General features: G+C 37.6%; 1 protein-coding gene across 2 annotated transcripts in view; it reads right to left on the minus strand.

Moving 5' to 3' along the window:
- Window positions 1-14,284, minus strand: part of SATL1 (spermidine/spermine N1-acetyl transferase like 1) — a 150,238-nt gene that overhangs the window by 113,194 nt on the left and 22,760 nt on the right. For both annotated transcript variants that reach the window (XR_001337681.3, XM_055106673.1), the window contains exon 3: window positions 5,305-5,526. The gene's annotated coding sequence lies outside the window, so the exon portion shown is untranslated. The remainder of the gene's footprint in view (window positions 1-5,304; window positions 5,527-14,284) is intronic.

The raw sequence follows: 14,284 nt of genomic DNA on the forward strand, positions 1-14,284 counted from the left end.
ATTTGGCAACATGGAGGTGGTTGATAACCTTGACAAAAGCACTTTCAGCAAAGAGGTGGGAACAGAAGCAAGCCTGAAATAAATTGAAAACTGAAAGAGTGGTGAAGGAGTGTTGAAAATTAGGGTAGACAACTTTCTTTGAGATGTTTTATAATGATAGGCAGCAGAAAAATGAGGCAGTGGCTAAGAGAAAATGTGGAATTAATGGTTTTTATGGAATTCGCATCTATATGTTAATAGAAATGATCCAATAGAAAAGAAGAAAGTGTAAATGTAGGACAAAATGGAAATTATTGCATGAGTAAAGGCTCTGGGGAGGCAAGAAGAGGAGGAATCCTGAGAATATTTGGAAGGCTGTGTCTTTTATACAAGCAGAGAAAGTTTATTCACAGCAGATTGTATTAATACAGAGGCAGATAGGTTGGTAAATTTGGTGGTGAGAAGATGAAATAGTTCTCTTCTGATTGTTTCTACTTTATTTGTGAAATAAGAAGTGAGGTTATCTGGGAATAAACAACATGCAGAAGCTGGAGGTTTTAAGGGAGAGAAGATAGTGAAATATTTGTCTCAGAGAGTAGAAAAATAATTAGGGAATTGTAGGATAGGCTGAGCAGTGCTGTTGAACTTCTGGAAATTCTTTATCATAAAATTTAAAGCCTTCAATTCATCTGAGAAACCCAGATCTAGCCTTCCATTGTTCAGTGTACTCCTCGTTCTGAGCATTGCTTCCCTAGATACAGTCTTTATTCTGTAACAATTGGAAAAACTTCATTGGCATTAGGGAGGAGAATGAACAGTGCAACTCCTTTGCCTGTTACTTCAAATACACAGGGCTCCTACTCAGGCTGTTCCACATAGATTAGATGTACCTTCATATCTTCCTGTGCACAATATTTCTGATCTTTGGAATGTTATCAGTGAGTCCCACAAACTTCTCTTCATTTAGTTACTTTTCCCAGCCTGCAGATGATGTTTTGCAATTTGATCATAAATTTAAATGGGAATCTGCTCACTTTCCTACACTTATGTCCTAATGAGCCCCCTTCACATGACTTCATATTTATACTTTGAAATTTGCAAGCTGAACCATGGCTTAATGGTGCATTGGACACAACTGTCCCAGATTCTCACAGCATCCCCCTCACTGTGGCTGTGGAAAAATGGAATCCCTGATTGTGCCTATACAATACCCAAAGGTTTTTGAAATAAGACATGGAAGTTAAATTTCTTTTGATGAAGAAAGTGGAAGTCACATTGACTATGTTTCTGGAGAACATGGGGAGGCTCAGCTTTGGGTCCGCCAATTGTGACTTCAAAGTAGGGTGACCAGGACAGTCCCAGTATCTGTCTGTTATTATTAATTTTTTAAATTATACTTTAAGTTCTAGGGTACATGTGCACAACGTGCAGGTTTGATACATAGGTATACATGTGCCATGTTGGTTTGCAGCACGCATCAACTCATCATTTACATTGTGTTTCTCCTAATGCTATCCCTCCCCCAGCTTCCAACCCCCTAACAGGCCCCAGTGTGTGATGTTCCCTGCCCTGTGTCCAAGTGATCTCATTGTTCAATTCCCACCTATGAGTGGGAACATGTGGTGTTTGGTTTTCTGTCCTTGTGATAGTCTGCTCAGAATGTTGGTTTCCAGCTGCATCCATGTCCCTGCAAAGGACATGAACTCATCCTTTTTTATGGCTGCATAGTATTCCATGGTGTATATGTGCCATATTTTCTTAATTCAGTCTATCACTGATGGACATTTGGATTGGTTCCAAGTCTTTGCTATTGTGAATAGTGCCACAATAAACATACGTGTGCATGTCTTTGTAGCAGCATGATTTATAATCCTTTGGGTATATACCCAGTAATAGGGTTGCTGGGCCAAACGGTAATTCTAGTTCTAGATCCTTGAGGGATCGCCACACTGTCTTCCACAATGGTTGAACTAATTTACACTCCCACCAACAGTGTAAAAGCATTCCTATTTCTCCACATCCTCTCCAGCATATGTTGTTTCCTGACTTTTTAATGATTGCCATTCTAACTGGTGTGAAATGGTATCTCATTGAGGTTTTGATTTGCATTTCTCTGATGACCAGTGATGATGAGCATCTTTTCTTCTGTCTGCTGGCTGCATAGATGTCTTCTTTTGAGAAGTGTCTGTTCATATCCTTTGCCCACTTTTTGACGGGGTTGTTTTTTTCTTGTAAATTTGTTTGAGTTCTTTGTAGATTCTGGATATTAGCCTTTTGTCACATGTGTAGATTGTAAAATTTTTGTCCCATTCTGTAGGTTGCCTGTTCACTCTGATGGTAATTCCTTTTGCTATGCAGAAGCTCTTTAGTTGAATTAGATCCCATTTGTCAATTTTGGCTTTTGTTGCCATTGCTATTGGTGTTTTAGTCATGAAGTCCTTGCCCATGCCTATGTCCTGAATGGTACTGCCTAGGTTTTCTTCTAGGGTTTTTATGGTTTTAGGTCTAACATTTAATCCATCTTGAATTAATTTTTGTATAAGGTGTAAGGAAGGGATCCACTTTCAGCTTTCTGCACATGGCTAGCCAGTTTTCCCAGCACCATTTATTAAAAAGGGAATCCTTTCCCCATTGCTTGTTTTTGTCAGGTTTGTCAAAGATCAGATGGTTGTCGATGTGTGGTGTTATTTCTGTTCCATTGGTCTATCTCTCTGTTTTGGTACCAGTACCATGCTGTTTTGGTTACTGAAGCCTTGTAGTATAGCTTGAAGTCAGGTAGTGTGATGCCTCCAGCTTTGTTCTTTTGGCTTAGGATTGTCTTGGCAATGCGGGCTTTTTTTTGGTTCCATATGAACTTTAAAGTAGCTTTTTCAAATTCTGTGAAGAAAGTCATTGGTAGCTTGATGGGGATGGCATTGAATCTATAAATTACCTTGGGCAGTATGACCATTTTCACAATATTGATTCTTCCTATCCATGAGCATGGAATATTCTTCCATTTGTTTGCATCCTCTTTTATTTCCTTGAGCAGTGGTTTGTAGTTCTCTTTGAAGAGGTCCTTCACATCCCTTGTAAGTTGGATTCCTAGGTATTTTATTCTCTTTGTAGCAATCGTGAATGGGAGTTCACTCATGATTTGGCTCTCTGTTTGTCTGTTCTTCATCATTTTTTATTGTGTCTATTTGATTCTTCTCCCTTTTCTTCTTTACTAGTCTTGCTAGCGGTCTACCAATTTTGTTGATCTTTTCAAAAAACCAGCTCCTGGATTCACTGGTGTTTTGAAGGTTTTTTTGTGTCTCTATCTCCTTCAGTTCTGCTTGATCTTAGTTATTTCTTGCCGTGTGCTAGCTTTTGAATGTGTTTGCTCTTGCTTCTCTAGTTCTTTTAATTGTAATGTCAGGGTGTCAATTTTAGATCTTTCCTGCTTTCTCTTGTGGACATTTAGTGCTATAAATGTCCCTTTACACACTTCTGCCTGTTATTTTAATGTAAACCTTAACTGCTGCCACTGCCACTCTCATAAGTGTTCTGGTTTGGACAAGAAATTATATGGTCACCCTACCTCCAGAGTTTGATATGGTCACTACTTCCAGAGAAACCTGCCTTCACTAACTAGCAGCTGTTTTTTTTTTTTCTGTACCCTCATGTGCACATATGAGTGGAGTGCCACACTCTTATAGCCACTACCATCGCCACTCTTTCTGAGACCAGATCTCAAAAATAATCTCACCATTGCCGTTACTCTTTGGCCCTGCCATCTACTTTATAATTTTCTACTCTTTAAGTTTTGCTTAGAACAATTTTCTATATCTACCTAGTTGGATCGAGGACTGGGTTTGGATTAATAAGTTTAAATTCGGTCCAAACTGGTAAAAAAAAAAAAAAAAAAAAAGGAGGCACACACCCATCCCTCTACATTTGGAGACCCTTACTGCTTCCAAAGGAATCCTCCCTAACACATCCACACTGCTGAAGCTAAAGAGTCCGTGTTTAGGTCCCCCAAATCCAAATTTTATATAGGCCTTGTTTCATCCCATCAGATATACTACTCTTTCTTGCCTGATAAGAGAAAGAAGCCTAGACCAATGAAATTAAGTCCACCATGGAAGGAAAGGTGGCCCCTTTAAGAACATGGAATGGTCTGGAACCCTTGATTCTGCCCACTATGACAACAGGAAGAAAAGGTCAGAGGGACTGGCCATAGGCATATGTGAAGCTTTCTTGCCAATCTTCATTGAACTCACACTTCAAAAGTCATGGTTTTCTCTTTGTTTTATTGTAATTTTCTGTTTTATTATAAAGAAGATTGCAGAAAAGAGGCAGAATAGGAGAGCTGAAAGACGAAAAAAGAGTATCTAAACAACAGAGGACACATACTGGGTCTGTCTTTTTTTTCCTGTTTGTATCAGTTTGTCTTTTCATATAATACTTAACGTCTATCTTACCCTTGATATCATTACCAATCTAAGAATCTCTACCCCTCAAGGGTGGTTGTGGGCATTAGATGAAACTTAGGAGTAGTTCATGGTATATAATTTCACAAACTATTTAATCTTTTTTAAATCAAGGGGCAATGAATTATTTTATAGACTGCATCAAATTTCCTCATGGAAAAATAACTGTTATCAAAGTGGCTACGTAAAAATACATTTGATTTCAAAATCACTCAATCAAAATGATCATGTCATAATATGTATATACATAGACATACATACAATACATATTGTATATGTACATACTCTTAACTGGTGTGGCTACAAGAATAGGTTCTGTGTAGATCTTGTTTGGATCCAATATTATATGCCTAATGTCTGTTTTAAATGCCAAATTCTTGCTTCAATGCCCATATTCTTGCAATTTAGTCTTTACTTATGTATTGACTCAGAGTATGGTCTTTAAGTACCAAGTCTTTATCAGTTGATTTGTATGGATTAGTTTCCCTCCAAAACCCTCTAGAATATGTTGTGGCTATTTGATGTTGCAGGTCTCTGTATTCAACCTAAGTATTTGCTGCCTGAGTTATTTTTGTCTTCTGTGTTTCCTCTAGAGATACGTGTTTTTCAAACTATGACAATGGGAAGGGGGATTTAAATTTAACCCTTTTGGATGGAAAGGTCACTTACTGCTTAGAGTGGTGACTGAAACGTATCTTCAATTTGCACTTACTCTTCAGTGGGCCATTCGATATCCCTATATAGATAGATGATGATGGTGATGAAGACGACAGATAGATAGATAGGCAAACAATAGACAGATAGATAGAAATAGAAAGAGACTTGCTATGTAGTCAATATAATATATAAACATTTTCCCTTTAGCAATTACCTTTATTTGTCATTTCCAAAGATTAGTCCTGGAGCTATCTTGATATTTAAAGATTAGAATGTAGAATTAATGTGAGCTATTATATATTATATTTCAAACTTCCCTAAAATCATGGCTAACCATTTCTTCTCTTCCCTCAAAAAATCAATGTGCAGAATCTCTGGAGCTCATCCCTTCAGAGGGTCTTTCCCAGAAGAACTGTATCTCCACTTCCTTGGTTCTCTGGAATAAATTACAAGTAAGTTATCTTAAAAGAGATGTTAAAGCATGTAAATACTAAAAAGAGAGAAAGCAGAATGTTATTTGGGAATAATTTTAGTAGATAGTTTTATGTACTTATCTTTTGGTAGAAGGTAGGGTTTCAGGGAACAGAACATAGAGATAACAATGTTTCTTACTGTGAATATCTACATAATTGTGATTATATTAGAGCAGAAGATAGCTCTTTTACACATTTCCTGAGAAAAAAGTCAGTACTGACTAAAATTAATCTGTAAGATTTTAAAAATTGTACTTCATTTATTTAAGTATCATAGTAATTTATCAGACATCCTGAGAAAGAACACAGAAAATATTCCTTAACAAGAACCCTAGTTTGAGTGAGAAATAGAATAAAAAGAGAAATGTTTCATTATTTCAGTTTTATGAGAATGCCATTATTTTGTTATGTCTGCTATGTCAATCTAATGTAACTTCTGAATGACTTCATTTATTCGCTTCCCACAGAATATAGTCATAACATTCGATTTCATAACACGTAACACTTTATGATTGAGTTTTTAAAGTATCCTATAATACTTATTTTATTTTTTTCATTTAAAATAGCCTTATGACTCATGAGTCCAAACAGGACAGTCTTTACGTCTACCCATCTTATGATTGATGTGGCTCTCAAGGAACAACAAAACCTAAGCAAATTATGGGAAAAAGCATTTATCAACCACGCAAATGAAGCCATTCTTTGTATGTATTATGCATCTCAATCTCCATATATGGTTATCAACGTAATAATTCAAGTAAAGGTAATATAATAAATACTAAGACCTCACTATAGCAAAATGATATGATAGAATTAGACAAATTATGTCAGGCAGAATTAGACAAACTTCAAGACAAATATTCAGGAAGTTTAGTTTATATGACTCACTGTCATTACTATTTTATTTTGTAAAATGGGATTAGGAAATATGAACCAAATGTATAGTATATATAATACTTAATATGTATTAACATACCTATATATAAGTATTCATAATGTATATTTAAATTTGAATCTTTAGAAGGAGATTTCAGATCAAATGAAAACTGATTAAATGCCATTAGACTGGTTAACCCAGAGATGAGACAGGTCTTATGTTTTTGAAGTCATTAAATTACCATAATTTATCAAGGCAACTGCCATTTTGTGTTTTAGTCCACTTAAATAATACATTAAATAGTACATTGCTCAAGGTAATGTTGAACACTAGCTAATTACTGATCACTAGCTATAAGACATGTTAACAAATAACATAGAATGGAAAGTATTTCCTTGTAGAAGTGTTTAAAAATATCAATCAGAGAAAACAGCAAAACAGATTATCAGCAGAAAGTTATCTTTATGAATTTTCTTGATAAGTGCAATGAATTATAGAAAAATGGAGCTAGTTCACCAAAAATGGATAACTGGTATTTGTTAACATAATAAGTTGTGGTTCTTTTGAGAGGGGGACATTTTTGGTTGACCGCATAGCAAAATAACATTCCTCCAAAAAAACCGCACTGTGAATTAATGAGTGACCTCACCGTGATAAATTAAGGAAACACAGATTTGTAGTTTTAAGGATTTTGATTATGCAGTAAGACAAAATGCCAGCTGTGTGATTGAATAAAAACAGGTTTTTCTAATGTACTTAGCATATATTAGGAAAGATATATCATCTATGAGGACAAGTGATGAAAGACAGAACTGAAAAAAAAGAACTTTCATGAGACATGTAAAATCATTAAGAGAATTAAATAAGAGAGAATGGCACTGAACTCATTTTGGGTCAATACATGTGGAAACTCAAAAAGAGAAAACCTCAGTAAGAAAAGAGGAAAGGGTAATATTAAGAATATAGAGGGGAAGCTGGCCGGTCTTAAATGTAGGTGGCTTCAGAATCAGTTTTGATCTGTGTATTAGTTCCCTATTGCTGCATAACAAATTATCAGACTTGTCAACTTATAAAAACACATACTTATTATCTCACAGTTTCTGTCTTAGTCCATTTTGTGTTACTATAAAAAACCCTGGGGCTGAGTAATTTATAAAAATGAAAAGTTTATTTGTCTCATGGTTCTGCAGGCTGTACAAGAAACATGGCACCAACATCTATTTCTGGTGAGGGCTTTAGGCTGCTTCCACTCATGGTAGAAGGCAAAAAGGAGCTGGCATGTGCAGAGATCACGTAGCAAGAGAGGATACAAGGAGGTTTCCAGGCTCTTTTTAACAGTCAGCTCTCATGAGAAGTAATAGAGGAAGAAGTCACTTACTACTGAGAGAGTGGCTCCAAGCCATTCATAAGGAATCAACCACCATGACACACTAGGCCTCACCTCCAAAACTGGGAATCACATTTCAACATGAGATTTGGAAGGGTCAAATATCCAAACTATAGCATTGTACCCCTGAACGCCTAAGTATCATGTCCTTCTCACAAGCAAAATACAATAATTTTATCCCAATAGTTCCCGACAACTTTAACTTGTTCCAGCATCGACTCAGAAATCTAAAGTTCAAAGTCCTATCTGAGACTCAAGGCAATTTACTTACAACTGTGAGCCTGTATAATTAAAAAACAAGTTATTTAACTCCAAGGCACAATGGTGGTACAGGCATTCAGTAAATAGTCCCATTCCAAAAGGGAGAAATTAGCCAAAAGAAAGGGGGAATAAGCCCTACACAATTCCAAAACCCAGCAGAGCAGACATCAAATCTTAAAGCTCCAAGATAATCTACTTTGACTCCATGTCTTGCATCCTGGGCACACTGGTAGGCAGGGTGGGCTCTGAAGACCTCAAGAAGCTCCACTCCCATGGTTCTGCTAGGTGCACCCATGTGGCTGCTCTCATGGGTTGCAGTCCAATGCTTACAGTTTTACGAGGCTGTAGTCGCACACTTCCAGGGGCTCTATAATTCTGGAGTCTGGAGGGTGGTAGCACTGCCCTAGTAGGCACCATTTGTGGGGGCTCCAACCCCTATTGCATTCTCAGCACCTGTGGATATAACACCATATGCATGCCACCAAGGCTTACAGCTTGCGTCCTCTGGAGCAGTAGCTTGAGCAGTACCTGGGGCCCTTTGAGCCACAGCTGGAGCCGAAGTGGTGGGGATGTAGGAAGGAACATCCTGAGACAGCACAGGACAGCAGAACCTGGGCCTGGCTCCCAAAACCATTCTGTCTTCTTAGGTCTCTGGGCCTGTGATTGGGCCTTTTACCCATAGTCTTGACTATTAGCGCCTGGTTTCCATTTAGTCATGGTAATCTCTTTAGCAAGTGGTAGTTCCACAACATCCTTGGATTCCTCTCCTGAAAACACTCTTTTCTTCTCTATCACATGGCCAGGCTGCAAATTTTCCAGACTTTTACACTCTGCTTCCTTTCTAATCATAAATTTCAACTTTAGGTCATCCCTTTACTCCCAGATAATATTGTAAGTTGTTAAAAGTAGTCATGCCACTCTTGAATGCCTTGCTACTTAGAAATTTCTTTCACCAGATACCCTAGGTCATCACTCTTAAGTTCAGCCTTCCACAAAGCCCTAGGGCATGGACACAATGCAGCCAAGTTCTTTGCTACAGTGTCACACTGACCTTTCTCCAGTTACCATTAAGTTGCTCATTTCCATTTGAGACCTCATCAGCATGGCCTTTACAATCTATATTTCTATGAGCATTTTGCTCACAACCACAACGAATCTCTAAGAAGTTCCAAACTTTCACCTATCTCCCAGTCTTCTTCTGAGTGCTCCAAACTTTTCTAACTTCTGCCCATTAGCCAGTTCCCAAGCTGCTTTCACATTTTCAGGTATCTTTATAGCAATGCCCCACCCTTGGTACCAACTTTCTGTCTTGGTCTGTTTTTGTTTTGCTATAAAGGAATACCTAATGCTAGGTAATATTAAGAAAAGAGGTTTACTTGGCTCATGATTCTGCAGGCTAGATGACCGGGAGTCTGGTGAAAGCCTCAATCTGTTTCCACTAATGGCAGAAAATGAAGGAAAGCTGGCATGTACATAAATCACATGGTGAGAAAGGAAGCAAGAGCAGGGAGGTGACAGGCTCTTTTTAACAGCCAGCCCTCATGGGAATTAATGGACTGAGAACTCACTACTGAGAGAATGGCACCAAATCATTCATGAGGAATCTGCCCCCATGACCCAAACACTTCCCACTAGGCCCCACCTCCAACACTGGAGATCAAATTTCAACATGAGATTTGGAGGGGTCAGTTATCCAAACTATAGCACCATGAATCAGGAGTCTGAATATGGCTTATCTGGGTCCTCCACTCAGGGTCTTTCAATGCTGTGATCAAGGTGTCAAGCAGACTGCATTCTCATCTGGAGTTTGGGTCCTCTCCCAAGCTCATGCATTTGTTGGGAGAATCCACTTCCTTGCAACTATAGAACTTCATTCTCTTTCCTACCCTTTTCCTTGCTAGCTGTCATCTAAAGGACACTGTCAGCTCCTAGAAGCCACTTGCAGTTGCTACAGGGCCCTCTGATAGACCCTCTCACAATATTGCAGTTTATCTCTTCAAGGCCAGCAGAATGGCTAGCTCCATTCTGCTAGGATGGAGTCCTAAATAACAATGTATTCAAGAGAGTAACTATTGTATTGATATTCCCTATCATTTTCTCCATATTGGCCAGATGCAAGTCACAGGTTCTTCCTATGCTCCAGAGAAGGGGTTTATGCAATCGATGTAGCTCATTGAGGGCGTCATTCAATGTGTGTCCACATAATCAACAATTTACCCTTTAAAGAGGACTAAAATTGAATAGCTCAGCTTTTGCCTAGAAGACTAGGTGAACAGGGGAAAAATGGTGACCCTTAAAGGTTATAGAAAGCCTGGGTCAGATAATCTTTTAAAACTGAATGAAACTAATTGAGGAATGTAACTTTTTCATTCATTCAACCAATTCGTTAAACCTACTGGTGCCTAATATGTGCCAAGACCTGTGGTATTTAAACAATGATGAAAAACGTTATTGTCTTGACCTATGGAACTATACTATAGTGGAGGGAAACATATATTAAACAGGTGAATATGTATATAATTAAAAATTGTGATAAGTACTACAAAATAAAAGCTCAGAGGGTAGTGAGAGAGAATGACAAGGGTGATGCAATCACCTGTGGTGCAGTGTGTGTATCAGTATTACCCTTAATTATAGCCACCAAAAGAAAAGCAATATTGGTACAAGAGGTGGATAAGAGACTCAAAAAAGAAGTGAGTCAGAGCTGTTTTTTGTAGCTACCTCAGTCAAAAAGTAGTGGTAGTAATTTCCAAGAAGTAGGGGCAGGATTGGAGGTGGGAGAGGCAAAATAAGACAAAAAGTTGAAGTGACATGGATATTGATAAGGGAAAGATAGTGCCCAAGACAAGAAAGAATGTGCCTAAAGTTCCTTAGGAAAAGCCGTGGAAAAGGTTCATCTCAGTCTCTGCTAACAAATTAAACTTTTCCCCAACAAAGCTCTCACTGTACTTTTATTTCAAGGATACATGGTAACCAAGCTCAGCATTCTGTTAAAGCACATTGTTAAAGTTGCTCTCACTGAGTGTCCCAGTAATATGTTAGATATCAAATCCAAAAGCCTATTTTAAGACTTCACCTTATCTGATCTCTCTATAGACATTTGATACTTAATGTTTCCTGAACACTTTCAGGCTAATACTCTCCTAGTGGTCTGCCTATCTCTCTGACTATAATTCCCCAAACTCCTTCTGAAACACCTTCTAATCTCTAATCAGAGGCAGTGCCTGCCACAAAATGGTGGGCAACAAATATATATATTTTAAAGTTTTGAACCATTCTTGTATGAATGGAGAAGATAGCCAGTATAATGTTTTTCAGTAAATATAAAAAATTCTCACCATTATCCTAAGCAAACTAATGCAGGAATATAAAAACAAATACTGCATGTTCTCACTTATAAGTGGGAAGTAAACAATGAGACCTCATGGACACAAGGAGGGGAACAACAGACATTGGGGATCACTTTAGAGTGGAGAGTAGAAGGGAGAAGATAAAAAAAAAACCCGCCAATTGGGTACTATGCTTATTACCTGGGTGACAAAATAATCTGTACACCAAATCGCTGTAACGCACAGTTTACCTATATAACAAACCTTCACATATAACCCTGAACTTAAAATAAAACTTAAAAAAATAAAATCTTCCATTCAGTTAAAAAAAAATCTTAAAATAAAGGCCTACAGATTCATACTTTCTCAGATCTGTTTTAAAATGACATTTTTAAATGTTCAGGGACATGTTTCCTTATGGTCCCTGGAATAGAAAAGTAAATTTATGAATGGAGATTTTTAATTGCCAAAAAGTAACATGTTATGCTGGGGAAATTAAGTTTTAGCATGAACCTCTATCATAAAACAATTCTATGCCGAGACGAAACTCTGCTTATGTGACATAAATAATGTTATGATAACATATGTTGTGAAAACAATTAGTCATGTATTTTAAAATGTGTGCATATGATCATACAAAAAAGACAAATGGAATATTTCATAAAAGCAACAAATTTAATTTTGTGTTAGTACAGTACTAACATTCACAATTGTGCAATACTAGAGTATGGACCTTGGTACTATAGTATGATAAAAAAAAAGAAATATTTGCTTTTCTTATGTAAATTTTCTCCTGTAATGTTTGCTTTTTACTTTAGTATGGAAACTGGATTGCCCAATATCTAAACCAGTATGAAGGAACTATTTTACAAGTATTTAATGGTTATTTAAAAGCAGCCAGGAATTATTTTACTAAAATAAGATATTTTCATGTGTTGTTTTAAATCACTACAGATTTCTGAGAGTGATTAAATAGATTTCTAAAATAACTAAACATAAGCATATCTGAATAAGAATAAAAATTTTATTAAATGCCATTTAATTACTTTCGATATTTTTCACTTATTTGCAGAGTTTTTCTACACCAGGAGTTCCAAAACCAAGCTACATTCAAAGAGAGAAACAACACATTGGATACTCAAGTTATGAACCGTCAGAAGAGTCAGAAATTCCTTATAGGATAGAACATGTGCAATTGAAATCTAATATTAAGTTTTCTGTGGAAAAAAACATATATGTGTACTATATGGCTATCTGATCATTTTAAAAACATACTCAGAATACTTTAATAAAACACTGTGAGTATGAATTATCTATGCTCTAAACACTTTACATCTCTTTCTGCATTTATGCCATCACTTCTTATCTCTTTATACCTTGAACTTTTTCTTTTCCCCCTCTCTCACTCTATGACTCCTGAACAAAACTGTCATTTCCAATATCTAACTTCATTAACTAAGTAGGGATGGCAGATGTTTATTATCGCCAAAATGCAGCATAACACTTGCAAACTGGTTTATGACATGCATCTTTATAAAGTGCTCAGTGAAATGCATAAACGATTGATTGAAAATTGGTCAAAGAGAATATTGAGTACTTTATTAGTTACTGGCTAAAGCTAAGGAGTTACAGAAAAGCATCATATCTAAATAAGGAGTTTTATTTGAAATATGTAATTTCATTATGAATAAATTCCATAAAATAAACTAAGAATTGCTAAATGATTTCTGTAAACTGATTGGTGCTGTAGAATGATCCCATAACCTGGGCCCCTGACTCCTTCTTTCCTTTCTTCCTTCATTCCTTCTTCTCTTCCTTTATCCCTCCTTTATTTAAGGGGTACCCAGAGTGGAGCAAGATGGTGGAATAGAAGGCTCCACCAATCGCTGCACATTACCCCCAGCAAGGACACCAATTTAACAACTATCTACACAGAAAAAAACACCCATATAAGAACCGAAATTCAGGTGAGCCCTCATAGTACCTGGTTTTTAACTCCATGTTACTGAAAGAAATACTGAAGAGATAGAAAAAAAAAAAAACACCTTGAATCACTGACACTACCTCTCCCCAACTCCCCAGCAGCAGTGTGGAGTGGAGCATCTCTGGGCATTGGGGAAGGGACAGCACAACAATTGTGAGGCATCAAACTCAGTGCTGTCCTGTTAAAGCAGGAAGGAAAACAGAATAAAACTCAGCTGACACCCACCCACAGAGGGAGCATTTAAACCAGTCCTAGCCAGAGGGGAATCTTGTATCCCAATGGGTGGAACTTGAGTTCGTGCAGACCTTGCCACCCAGGGCCAAAGTGCTCTGGATTTCAAAGCAAACTTGATAGGCAGTCTAGGCCACAGGGACTACAACTCTTAAGTCCTAGTGCTGAACTGGGCCCAGAAACAGTGGTCTGAGGGTGCATATGACCTGCTGAGACATCAGTGGGAGCAGCTAAGGGAGTGCTGGCATCACCCCTCCCCTAAACTCTCCGCTGTACAGCTTGTGGCTCCAAAAGAGACCCCTTTCTTCCTCTTGAGGTGAAGAGAGGGAAGAATGTAGAGGACTTTGTCTTGCATTTTGGATACCAGCTCAGCCACAGCAGCACAGGGCACCGATCAGAGTCATAAGGACCCTGTTCCAGGCCCTAGCTCCCAGGCAGCACTTCTGTGTTAAAAAAAAAAACAAAAAACTCTCCTGGATCTAAGATGCATCACAAAGTGTCCTACATGATCTGTCAACTATTGGTCCTGTTCTTCAGTCATCTCTCCTTAATTCCCTGGGGTGGAGAAGGGGAAATTAGGAAAAGAAAAAAGAGAAAAAGAAATTAAGTGCTCACCAGTCACTGTCCCTTCTACTTCCTAAATAGATCTCAA

Source organism: Pan paniscus, chromosome X, assembly GCF_029289425.2.
Source record: "Pan paniscus chromosome X, NHGRI_mPanPan1-v2.0_pri, whole genome shotgun sequence".
Taxonomy (NCBI): domain Eukaryota; kingdom Metazoa; phylum Chordata; class Mammalia; order Primates; family Hominidae; genus Pan; species Pan paniscus.